The sequence below is a fragment of the Bubalus bubalis genome, chromosome 8, assembly GCF_019923935.1.
Source record: "Bubalus bubalis isolate 160015118507 breed Murrah chromosome 8, NDDB_SH_1, whole genome shotgun sequence".
NCBI lineage: Eukaryota > Metazoa > Chordata > Mammalia > Artiodactyla > Bovidae > Bubalus > Bubalus bubalis.
The window spans coordinates 112,931,042-112,943,835 of NC_059164.1; the positions used below are offsets into that span (position 1 = coordinate 112,931,042).

The window sequence follows — 12,794 nt, forward strand, 5'->3', positions numbered from 1 at the left end:
ATTGAGAGGTGAAAATGAGAATCCAGGTCTGAAGATTCCCATTTCAAACATTTCACTCCTTGTCTCCGGGATAAAGTCCATATCTGGCCTCCGCCCAACTCTTTGGCAGGTTTACTGGCTGTGCCAACTGCTCCCTCAACAAGACAAACAACATCGCTGTGTAAAGCAGCTGTCTGCCCCTAAATACCACCAAGGGAGCTTCTGCTTTTCCACCTAACATCTTACTGCAAACATTTTCAAACATAACATGTATAAAATCCATTCAATTCTCCAGGCAAGTATACTGGAGTGGGTTGCCATTCCCTTCTCCAGGGGATATCTCTGACCCAGGGATCAAACCTACATATCCTGTATTGCAGGCAGACTCTTTACAATCTGAGCCACCAGGGAAGCCCACAGAAAAGCAGGGGGGTGGGGGCGGAGGCAGGTAATTTACATGCATCCATTACTTAGACTATACAGTTATCATTTTGTCAATATGTACTTGATCCCATCACATACCTGTCTATCTCTCCCTCTCTTTACGCATTTTGTTTTCAATGCATTTTACGGCAAGCCATAGACGTCTGTTCCCATCACCCTAGACACTTCAGCACACTTGAACTATCATGAACTAGCACTCCGTATTTGTTTTCAGTTCTTCTTCCTGCCTCTTTGAGGTAGAAGAGCCAAGATCTTGCTTCTTTGAGCAAGTTATCAGAGTCCCAAGGCTGAGAAGCTCTTTCTACCCTGGGTGCTCACAAATCTCCAAAGCCTTGAAGGCTACAAAAAACACTGGTTCATAGACTCCTACAGTTCTCAAGAAGCCTTTACTTTACTGCGTCTACAGCAAAGGCAGCCTGCTAACAGTCCTGAGTGCCCGTGAGGGGCAGAGCACTCAGCTCCTCCCTTGAGAAGTCGGCGCCTTCCTAGGGGAGGGAAGGGGAGAGAGGGACAGGGAACTCCTCCGACTTCCATGAGTATGCAGCCTTGTCATGTGTGGCCCACCAGGCCATCCTTCTGGTTGAAGGATGGCTGAACCACTGAAGAGGGTCCTTCCTCATCCAGGACAGGATCCAGAGTTGTCAGAGGAAGCCTCCAGGGTATGGAATCCAGGTTAATCCTGGACAGATTCCAATAGCTTAACACCAGATTTAAGCACCTGTTATGTGCAAAAGTCTTTACCAAAGAAGTGAATTTCTCCAACCTAGGCTCTACCTTCCAGGATAAGTTATAATGTCATTGAGGTGGTAAAAGATATCCTGCTGCTGCTGCTGCTGCTGCTAAGTCGCTTCAGTCGTGTCCGACTCTGTGCAACCCCACAGACGGCAGCCCACCAGGCTCCTCCGTCCCTGGGATTCTCCAGGCAAGAACACTGGAGTGGGTTGCCATTTCCTTCTCCAATACATGAAAGTGAAAAGTGAAAGTGAAGTTGCTCAGTCGGGTCCGACTCTTAGCGACCCCATGGACTGCAGCCTACCAGGCTCCTCCGTCCATGGGATTTTCCAGGCAAGAGTACTGGAGTGAGGTGCCATTGCCTTCTCCGAAAAGATATCCTAGAGATGCTCTATTTGTTTGAAGATTTTTTTAAGTCTATGTGAGCAGAAGTGTCTGCATCCTAGCAGTGGGTCTTTTTTTCCCATACACCCATCCTGGCCTAGACACAAAAGCCCCTTTCCTGAGACATACATGGAAGGACTGCCCACACACATAAAGAGGCTCATTTACACCTCCGAAGGAGGGCGCCCACCTGCCCTGCCCCTTGCAGGACTGGATACCAGGGAACAGGGATGGCTGCAGGTTTGGGAGCCAAAGAGTGCTAGGTCACTTCAGTCACTTCCAACTCTGTGCAACAACATGGACTGTAGCCTGCCAGGCTCCTCTGTCCATGGGATTCTCCAGGCAAGAATACTGGAGTGGGTTGCCATGCCTTTCTCCAGGGGATCTTCCTGAACCAGGGATGGAACCCATGTCTCTTAATGTCTCCTGCATTGCTGAGCAGGTTCTTCACCTGGGAAGACCTTGGGAGGCAGAGAAACCCTGGTGCAAATCCCAGTTCTGCCACTGACCTGTGGTGTGTCCTCAGGGATGAGGCCTGTTTGCAGGGCCACCTCTGGGGTTACTTGAGGCCTTGCACAGAGTCCCTAGCACAACAGCATCTGGGCCTGGGTGAGTGGTGGGCCTGATGGAGGTGTTCACTCCTTAGTGAAACCCAGAAGCTTCCACAGTAACATGGAAGAGAACTTCCTCACTGCAGAGAGGAGCTGGGCAGCAGCCTGTTTGCCCCGCTGAATGTCACCCCTGTGGGTCCCTGGACTGTACCTTCTTTTAATGAGCATGCCCAGCCTCACCCTCAAAAACCTGTGAAACAAAACTCTACCAAGCAGAGAACAAATCAAAGGGATAGCAAGGATGGAGCATGGCGCGGGGGGACTGGGCTTGTGGATCCAGCAAAGCCAGGGCTGGAGAAGTCTTTCTCGCTGTGTCCTCTCCCCACCCCTGCCCTGAGAGATTGATTTTCTGTCTGTTAATCCGAGCTCTGCTGGGACCCCGTTCATCCCTCCAGTGATGTGGATAATGTATGATAATAGATGTTTCTTTATCTTGCTGTTTATAAAATCCTACAGCTTCTAGCAGGAAGGCGGAGGAGAGGAGAAGCAGCAGCCAGGGAGCAGCTTCAGTGGGGGAGGAGCCTGTCAAGGGTGTCTGCATTTTGGGTGCTGGCTGCAGACTGGAGTGTGGGTTCCCAACAGCCCCGGGGGGCTTCCTGTGGCTTCCAGCACGAATGTCAGCAGCTCAGAGCGGGCTCTCCAATTTTGTTCCTTCAGCCTCCAATCTCCCTCCAGAACCAGGGGCTATCAACATTGCAAGTGGGCTTCCCTGAGGGGCTCAGAGGTAAAGAATCTACCTGCAATTCAGGAGACGCAGCAGGAGTCACAGGTTTGATCCCTGGGTCTGGAAGATTCCCTTCAGAAGGAAATGGCAACCCACTCCAGTATTCTTGCCTGGAAAAGCCCCTGAACAGAGGAACCTAGCGGGATATAGTCCATGGGGTCACAAAGAGTTGGACATGACCTAGCAACTGAGCAGCAGCATTTGCTTTGAGAGAAATAAGCCTTTGTCCAGCACTCCAGCAAATGGGGAGTTGTATATGAAGAATGAGACTGAGACTTCCTTGGTGGTCCAATAGTTGAGACGCTGAGCTTGCAATGCAGAGGGCATAGGCTAGATCCCTAGTCAGGGAAATAAGATCCTATATGCCATGCAGCACGGCCAAAAAATAAAATTAAAAAAAAATAGAGAGAGAAAGAGATGTAAGAAGAGTAGGATTAAAAGAGCATTGATCAGTGTAAGAAATGGGCTTCCCAGATGGTGTTAGTGGTAATGAGTCTACCTATAATGCAGGAAACATGGATTTGATCACTAGGTCAGGAAGATTCCTTGGAGTAGGAAATGGCAAACCACTCCAATATTTTTGCCTGGAAAATTCCATGGACAGAGGAGCCTGGCAGGCTACCGTTCATGGAGTCAAAAAGAGTCAGACGCAACTGAGCACACAATAGTAAGAAATAGGAGTCAGCATGGGTTAAGCCTAGAACCAGACATCTGAGACTTTGGCCTCAATTAACTGTTACATTTTTACTGCTGTCACCAGTCTTTCTGGAGCTTCTCCTGATCCCCGATGTGGATCCCTCTGCAATTCAGCCTCATGCCTTTGTCTTATCAACTCTGTTCATCTATTGATACCATCAATGGGCTAGCCTGACTGCCGTCCACCCTGTGTCCCTGTCCTACCCCTCCTTAGCCTCCTAAAGTGAAGTCACTCAGTTGTATCCGACTCTTTGCGACCTCATGGACTGTAGCCTACCAGGCTCCTCCGTCCATGGGATTTTCCAGGCAAGTATAATGGAGTGGGTTGCCATTTCCTTCTCCAGGAGATCTTCCTGACCCAGGGATTGAACCCAGGTCTCCAGGGTTGTAGACAGACGCTTTACCATCTGAGCCACCAGGGAAGTCTAGCCTCCTAAAGCCAGGTCTAAATCTTGTCCTTATACAGATCGGAGCAACTACAGAAGTTGCAGAGTCCTATATAAAATGAAAATGTGGGATCCCTTTTCAGAAGTTAAGAACTTCAAGACAGCTCTTGCTGCAGAGCATTAAATGGAGGGCAGGGCGCTCCTGAGTGTGGGGCCTGGGAGACCACACAGGTTGCATGCCATCAAAGCCCAAGCTGACTCACACCACACTCAGCTGTCCTTGCCCCAAGGAACCCACCCCAGACTCCATCAGTGTGGTCATATTAATAGCGACCTGGCTGAAGCGTAATATCAGAGGGAAAAGTTTCTGCACAGCAGAAGAAATAATCAATAAAATAAAAAGGCAACTTATAGAATGGGAGTTGAAAAAGCTATAGTTTTTCCAGTGGTCATGGATGGATGTGAGAGTTGGACCATAAAGAAGGCTAAGCACTGAAGAATTGATGCTTTTGAACTGTGGTGTTGGAGAAGACTCTTGAGAGTCCCGTGAACAGCAAGGAAATCAAACCAGTTAAGCCTAAAGGAAATCAGCTCTGAATATTCATTAGAAGGACTGATACTGAAGCCGAAGTTCCAATACTTTGGTCACCTGATGCAAAGAGCTGATTCATTAGGAAAGACCCTGATGCTGGGAAAGATTGAGGGCAAGAGGAGAAGGGGACAACAGAGGATGAGATGGTTGGATAGAATCACTGACTCAAGGGATATGCATTTGAACAAACTCCAAGAGATGGTGAAGGACAGGAAAGCCTGGAGTGCTGCAGTCCATGGGGTTGCAAAGGGTTGGACATGACTGAGCAACTGAACAACATGTTTCTCCAGCTGAAGATCTCCCAATGGTTTTCTTTTAATTGTAGCATATCCTTGAAGGTTGAGGCATGGATGACAGTCCACCTTACAGTCAGGCTTCCAAGAATAATCTATTCATGAGAATAATAATGGGTTAACAGCACATATTTCAATTTTCCTGTCCAGGAATCATGACCAATATGGTATTATCCCTCCCCTGTGCAGTGACATCAGCAGGTATGAGAGGACCACCAGGCAGCTTCACCCAGAATTTACCTCCAATTGCATGTATTTCATTTGTGGACCCAATCCCTCCCCTCCATCACCTCTGTTGTAAGTAAGGTGGAGAGTTCTCCTTTCTGTACTTTGCCAGTTACACAGGGAAGAATCAGCAGTTGGGCAGTTCGATCATGTTTGTTAATAAACAAGTTGTCCTTTCCCTCATTTTGTAAAACTGTTTGGATTTCTCCTTGGTAGTCTGGGTCTATAACTCCCCCACAGACACAGATCCCTTTTAAAACTAGACTAGAGCATTCCTCGATTAATCCAAAGTGTCTGGGAGGTATTGATACCAATACCAGGTGAAATAGCACATATCAATCTTTTAGTACGTCTGTGTTCAGATTACTAAGGCAGATGGCACAATGGTAAAGAATTCCACTGCAGTGCAGGAGACTCAGGTTCCATCCCTGGGTCAGGAAGATCCCCTGCTGTAGGAAGGAGCAACCCACTCCAGTATTTTGCCTGGTAAATCCTGTGGACAGAGGAGCCTGGTGGACTACAGTCCGTGGGGCTGCAAAGAGTCAAACACGACTGAGTGACTGAGCACCTGAACACAACAACATAGTTAAGGAAATACCTTGATCCAGAGGTCACCTGTATGTTGCCTTTTCTCCCAGATGGCCACATTTTTGGTGTGCTCACAAGGTCAAACCTTTTATGTCACTGGAGTCTAGATCGACTTCTACTGCTTGGATTCAGGTTTGCTCATCTGTAACAGAGTTATACCATCGTTCCGTAGAATCTGGATCTGAAAGAGATGGGAATACCAGACCACCTGACCTGCCTCTTGAGAAATTTGTATGCAGGTCAGGAAGCAATAGTTAGAACTGGACATGGAACAGCAGACTGGTTCCAAATAGGAAAAGGAGTACGTCAAGGCTGTATATTGTCACCCTGCTTATTTAACTTCTATGCAGAGTACATCATGAGAAACGCTGGGCTGGAAGAAGCACAAGCTGGAATCAAGATTGCCCCAGAAATATCAATAACCTCGGATATGCAGATGACACCACCCTTATGGCAGAAAGTGAAGAGGAACTAAAAAGCCTCTTGATGAAAGTGAAAGAGGAGAGTGAAAAAGTTGGCTTAAAGCTCAACATTCAGAAAACGAAGATCATGGCATCTGGTCCCATCACTTCATGGGAAATAGATGGGGAAACAGTGGAAACAGTGTCAGATTTTATTATTTTGGGCTCCAAAATCACTGCAGATGGTGATTGCAGCCATGAAATTAAAAGACGCTTACTCCTTGGAAGAAAAGTTATGACCAACCTAGATAGCATATTGAAAAGCAGAGATATTACTTTGCCAACAAAGGTCCATCTAGTCAAGGCTATGGTTTTTCCAGTGGTCATGTATGGATGTGAGAGTTGGACTGTGAAGAAAACTGAATGCCGAAGAATTGATGCTTTTGAAGTGTGGTGCTGGAGAAGACTCTTGAGAGTCCCTTGGACTGCAAGGAGATCCAACCAGTCCATCCTAAAGGAGATCAGCCCTGGGATTTCTTTGCAAGGAATGATGCTAAGGCTGAAACTCCAGTACTTTGGCCACCTCATGCGAAGAGTTGACTCACTGGAAAAGACTCTGATGCTGGGAGGGATTGGGGGCAGGAGGAGAAGGGGATGACAGAGGATGAGATGGCTGGATGGCATCACTGACTCGATGGACGTGAGTTTGAGTGAACTCTGGGAGTTGGTGACAGACAGGGAGGCCTGGCGTGCTGCAATTCATGGGGTTGCAAAGAGTCAGACACGACTGAGCGACTGAACTGACTGACTGACTGAGCATCTACATGAAAGACTGAAACATTAGTAGTCTGAAGTGAAAGTGAAAGTGAAGTCACTCAGTCATGTCTAACTCTTTGCAACCTCATGGACTGTAGCCTACCATGCTCCTCCATTCATGGGATTTTCCAGGCAACAGTACTGGAGCGGGTTGCCATTTCCTTCTCCAGAGGATCTTCCTGACCCAGGGATTGAACTGGGGTCTCCTGCATTGTAGGCAGACGCTTTACCATCTGAGCCACCCAGGAAGTCTGAACAATTTCCCAAATGTCAGACCAAAATTCCTTTCCACACAGCTCCTTGGAGTGAATTTGCCAGTTATCCTTTACACATAGGGGAAGTCAGGTGGCCAATCCATTGGCTACCAACCAAGAATCTGTGTATATATGACATTCAGTTAAATTCTCTTGTTTTAGAGCCTAATATACTACATATGACTCAGCAAATTGACAACTTTTACCTTCCCTAGTAATTGTCAGCAGTTTAGCAGTGACAAGATTATATGCCACCACTTTCTAATAGCAAGCAGATTCTATTTCCAACAGTTGATCCACCAGTGAACCAAGCATGCATTTTCCTTGTGCAGTTAGAGTCAAAGGGATTTCCCCATTTTACAGGCAACTCAGTTATCTCATTTTAGTTCCCTGATTCTTAAGATGTCGACGTTCACTCTTGCCATCTTCTGCTTGCCTGCATGCAATTCACCTTGATTCATGGACCTAACATTCCAGGTCACTATGCAATATTGTTCTTTACAGCATGAGACTTTACTTTCACCACCAGACACATCCACATCTGAGTGCTGTTTTTGCTTTAGCCAAGCCTCTTCATTTTTTCAACAGCTATTTCTCTGCTTTTCCCCAGTAGCATATTGGACACATCCCAGCCTGGCAGCTCATCTCCTGGTGTCATATGTTTTTACCTTTTCATACCCTTCATGGGGCTCTCAAGGCAAGAATACTGGAGTGGTTTGCCATTCCCTTCTCAGTGGAGATGTTTTGTCAGAACTCTCCACTATGACCTGTCCATCTCGGGTGGCTCTGCATGGTGTGGCTCATAGCTTCACTGAAACTTATGATTAGAGAAAGACTAGATATCTCTTCAAGAAAGTTGGAGATATCAAGGGAACATTTCATGCAAGGATGGATATGATAAAGGACAGAAATGGTAAGGACCAAACAGAAGCAGAAAAGATTAAGAAGAGGTGGCAAGAATACACAGAAGAACTATATGAAAAGGCCTTAATGACCCAGATAACCACAATGATATGGTCACTTACCTAGAGCCAGACATCTTGGAGGGTGAAGTCAAGTAAGCTTTAAGAAGCATTATGAGGAACAGAGCTAGGGGAGGTGATAGAATTCCAGCTGAGCTATTTCAAATACTAAAAGATGATACTGTTAAAGTGCTGCACTCAATATGTCAGCAAATTTGGAAAAATTGGCAATGGCCACAGGACTGGAAAAGGTTAGTTTTCATTTCAATCCCAAAGAAAGGCAATACCAAAGAATGCTCAAACTACCGTGCAATTGTGCTCATTTCACATGCTAGCAAGGTAATGCTCAAAATCTTTCAAGCTAGGCTTCAGCAGTACTGGAACTGAGAACTTCCAGATGTACAAGCTGGATTTAGAAAAGGCAGAGGAACCAGATATCAAATTGCCAATACCCATTAGATCATAGAGAAAGCAAGGGAATTTCAGAAAAACATATACTTCTGCTTCATCAACTATGCTAAAGCCTTTGACTGTGTGGATCACAACAAATTGTGGAAAACTCTTCAAGAGATGGGAATACCAGACCATCTTACCTGCCTCCTGAGAAACCTGTATACAGGTCAAGAAGCAACAGAATTGGACATGGAATAATGGACTGGTTAAAACTGGGATAGGAGTATGCCAAGGCTGTATATTGTCACCCTGCTTATTTAATTTACATGAAGATTACATCATGTGAAATGCCAGGCTGAATGAAGCACAGGCTGGAATCAAGATTGCCAGGAGAAATATCAACAACCTCAGACATGCAGATGATACCAGTCTAATGGCTGAAAACAAAGAGGAACTAAAGAGCCTCTTGATGAGGGTGAAAGAGGAGAGTGAAAAAGCTGGCTTAAAAACTCAACATTCAAAAAATGAAGATCATGGCATCCAATCCCATCACTTCATGGCAAAAAGAAGTGGTAAAGTGGAACAGGTGACAGATTTTATTTTCTTGACCTCCAAGTCACTTCGAATGGTGACTACAGCCATGAAATTAAAAGATGATTGCTTCTTAGAAGAAAAGCTATGAGTAAACTAGACAGTATATTAAAAAGCAAAGACATCACTCTGCTGACAAAGGTCTGCATAGTCAAAGCTATGGTTTTTCCAGTAGTTAAGTACAGATGTGAGAATTGGACCATAAAGAAGGCTGAGGACCAAAGAATTGATGCTTTCAAATTGTGGTGCTGCAGAAGACTCTTGAGAGTCCCTTGGACTGCAAGGAGATCAAACCAGTCCATCCTCCCCCTGGTGGCTCAGTCAGTAAAGAGTCTGCCTGCAATGCAGGAGACCCAGGTTCAGTCCCTGGGTTGGAAAGATCCCCTGGAGAAGGAAATGGCAACCCACTCAGTATTCTTGCCTGGAGAATTCCATAAACAGAGGAGATTGGTGGGTTATAGTCCCTGGGGTCACAAAAAATCAGACACGACTATGTGACTAACACTGGACAGCAAGGAGATCAAACCAGTCAGTCTTACAGGAAATCAATCCTGAATATTCATTAGAAAGACTGATGCTGAAGTTGAAGCTCCAATACACTGGCCACCTGATGCAAAGAGCCAACACATTAGAAAAGACCCTGATGCTGGGAGAGATAGGGGGCAAGAGAAGAGAGTGACAGAGAATGAGATGGTGGGATAGCATCACTGACTCAATGGACAGGAGTTTGAGCAAACTCCAGGAGATACTGAAGGACAGGGAAGCATGGTGTGCTGTAGTCCATGGGGTCACAAAGAGTTAGAGATGACTTAGCTGAACAACAACAAAACGATTTGTCACAACTTCCCTTTCAAGGAGCAAGTGTCTTTTAATTTCATGGTTACAGTCACCGTCTGCAGTGATTTGGGAGACCAAATAGTGCCAGGACTCCCGATGAAAACAGTAGACTTTTCTCTTTGTGAACCGGTCTTCCCTAACCAGGGTGAAACCTGTGACGGTGGCTTCATTAGTCTAGAGAGCTAACCTGGTGACTTAGCTGGGGCAGCACCTGCCAAACAATTTCTTTCTGCTGGTTTCATGGAAACACCCTGGGTTATCTCACATGATGGCTGATGTGTTGACTCCTCTGAAAACAAACTGTCAAGAGTGAGCAAGGGGAAAGCTGTGAGCTGTGAGCCCTGGCCCACTAATCATAGACACCGAATCCAGCCTCACCTGTCACACTGCCCCTCCCCAAGATCAGACATCCTGTTCCTACAACATCGTCATTCCCAAAGCCGTTGCTTCTGCCCCTTTAAGGGGGAGGGCAGCCCAGAACTTGGAGGACAGAATCTTTGCTCAAGTGCTATCTGTAGTTGTCACCAATCATTAACACCAAGAGGGGAGGAACTGCACCTCAGAAGTCAAGGTCACGTGCAGGAAGGGCCAGCAGGCAGAGACTGCGGTGAACTGGGGCAAAGTGGTGAAAAGGGGAAGTGTTAGTCTCTCAGTCGTGTCTGACTCATTGCGACCCATGGACTGTGGCTTATCAGAATGCTCTGTCCATGGAATTCTCCAGGCAAGGATACTGGAGTGGGTTGCCATTCCCTTCTCCAGGGGATCTTCCTGACCCAGGGATTGAACCTATATCTCCTGCACTGACAGCAGATTCATTACTGTTGATCCACCCGGGAAGCCCCTGTTCTGTGCTACTCTGAAAGATTATCTTTCTATGGACATTTTGTGTACTCTTTCAAATAAAAATGTGAAATGCACACTTGTTCACCCTCCCTCCTTGCCCACACAAAAGTAAGTGGTAGTCTCACCATTCTTCATCCTCCAGGAGTGAGCCCTGCAGTGGAACCTGTTCCCGAGGCTGTTTCTACTCTGTGATGTGCCCATGTACTGGGGACGGCATTCCAGAAGGCCTTTAAGATCAGCGTTCCCTCCCACAAGCCTATTTCCCTACATCTCCCAACACATGGCATCCTCTATGCCATGTGGCTTTCTCATTCCTGCCAGCAATGGGTACAAAACTACATCTCGTTCTTCAATAATTTGCACTACTCTAATAACTACTACTACCGGAGAAGGAAATGGCAACCCACTCCAGTATTCTTGCCTGGAGAATCCCATGGACAGAGGAGCCTGGCAGGCTACAGTCCATGGGGTCGCAAGAGTCAGACACGACTTAGCAACTAAACCACCAATAACTACTACATATGGGAAGCTTATCACATGCCCTTGAGATTCTTCACTCGTGTGAAGAAATAGGAATGACTTCCTATTTCTCGCTGATTTTTTAGGGGTTTTGTGTGTGTTTCTAGATAGTAGTCCCTCTCGCTATTTTTAAAAACAGCTTTTTGAGATATCATTCACATACTATACAATTCACCCACAAAGTGAATAATTCAATGGGTTTTAGTATATTCACAAATATGTGCAGACCTCACCACAGTCAATTTTAGAACATTTTCATCACTTCTAAAAGAAATCCCATGCCCACTAGGTAGCACCGTTTACACAACCTGTGCTCCCCAGCCTGAACCAACTACTTCTGTAGTTGCTTTCGTCTCTCTAGATTTGCCTATTCTGGATAGTTCATTTTGTTGTTGTTCAGTCACCCAGTCATATCCAACTCTTTGCAACCCTGTGGACTGCAGCACGCCAGGCCTCTCTGCCCCTCACTATCTCCTGAAGTTTGCCCAAGTTCATGTCCATTGCATCCATCCAGCCATCTCATCTATAACACCCTCTTTTCCTTCTGCTCTCAATCTTTCCCAGCATCAGGGAATTTTCCAATGAGTCAGCTGTTTGCAACAGGTGACCAAAATACTAGAGTTTCAACTTCAGCATCAGTCCTTCCAACGAGTATTCAGGGCTGATTTCCCTTAAGATTGACTGGTTTGATGTCCTTGCAGTCCAGGGGACTCTCAGGAGTCTTCTCCAGCACCACAGTTCAAAGGCATCAATTCTTTGGCACTCTGCCTTCTTTACGGTCCAGCTTTCGCAACCTTACATGACCACCAGGAAGAGCATAGCCTCGACACTACAGACCTTTGTCGGCAGAGTGACTTATCTGCTTTTCAACACACTGTCCAGGTTTGTCTTCTGATTTCATGGCTGCAGTCACCATCCGCAGTGATTTTAGAGCCCAAGAAGAGGAAATCTGTCACTATTTCCACCTCTTCCCCTTCTATTTGCAATGAAGGAGATCAGTCCTGGGTGTTCATTGGAAGGACTAATGTCGAAGCTGAAACTCCAATACTTTGGCCACCTCATGCTAAGAGTTGACTCATTGGAAAAGACTCTAATTCTGGGAAGGACTAGGGGCAGGAGGAAAAGGGGATGACAGAGGATGAGATGGCTGGATGGCATCACCGACTCAATGCACATGAGTTTGGGTGAACTCCAGGAGTTGGTGATGGACAGGGAGGCCTGGCATGCTGCAATTCATGGGGTCACAAAGAGTCGGACACTACTGAGCAACTGAACTGAACTGAATGGGGCCAGATGCCATGATCTTACTTTTTTTAATATTTAGTTTTAAGCCAGTTCTTTCATTCTCCTCCTTCACCCTCATAAGAAGCTCTTTAGTTCCTCTTTGCTTTCTGCCATTAGAATGGTATCATCCGCATATCTGAGGTTGTTGATGTTTCTCCCACCTTTCTTGATTTCAGCTTGTAACTCATCCAGCCTGGCATTTCTCATGATGTGTTCAGCATATAGGTTAAAAAAAAAAAA

The 12,794-nt window shown here is 46.2% G+C and overlaps 1 protein-coding gene across 4 annotated transcripts in view; it reads right to left on the reverse strand.

Annotated features, from left to right (window-relative positions):
* Nucleotides 1-12,794, reverse strand: part of TMEM176B (transmembrane protein 176B) — a 63,311-nt gene that overhangs the window by 28,120 nt on the left and 22,397 nt on the right. The gene's annotated exons all lie outside the window — the stretch shown is intronic.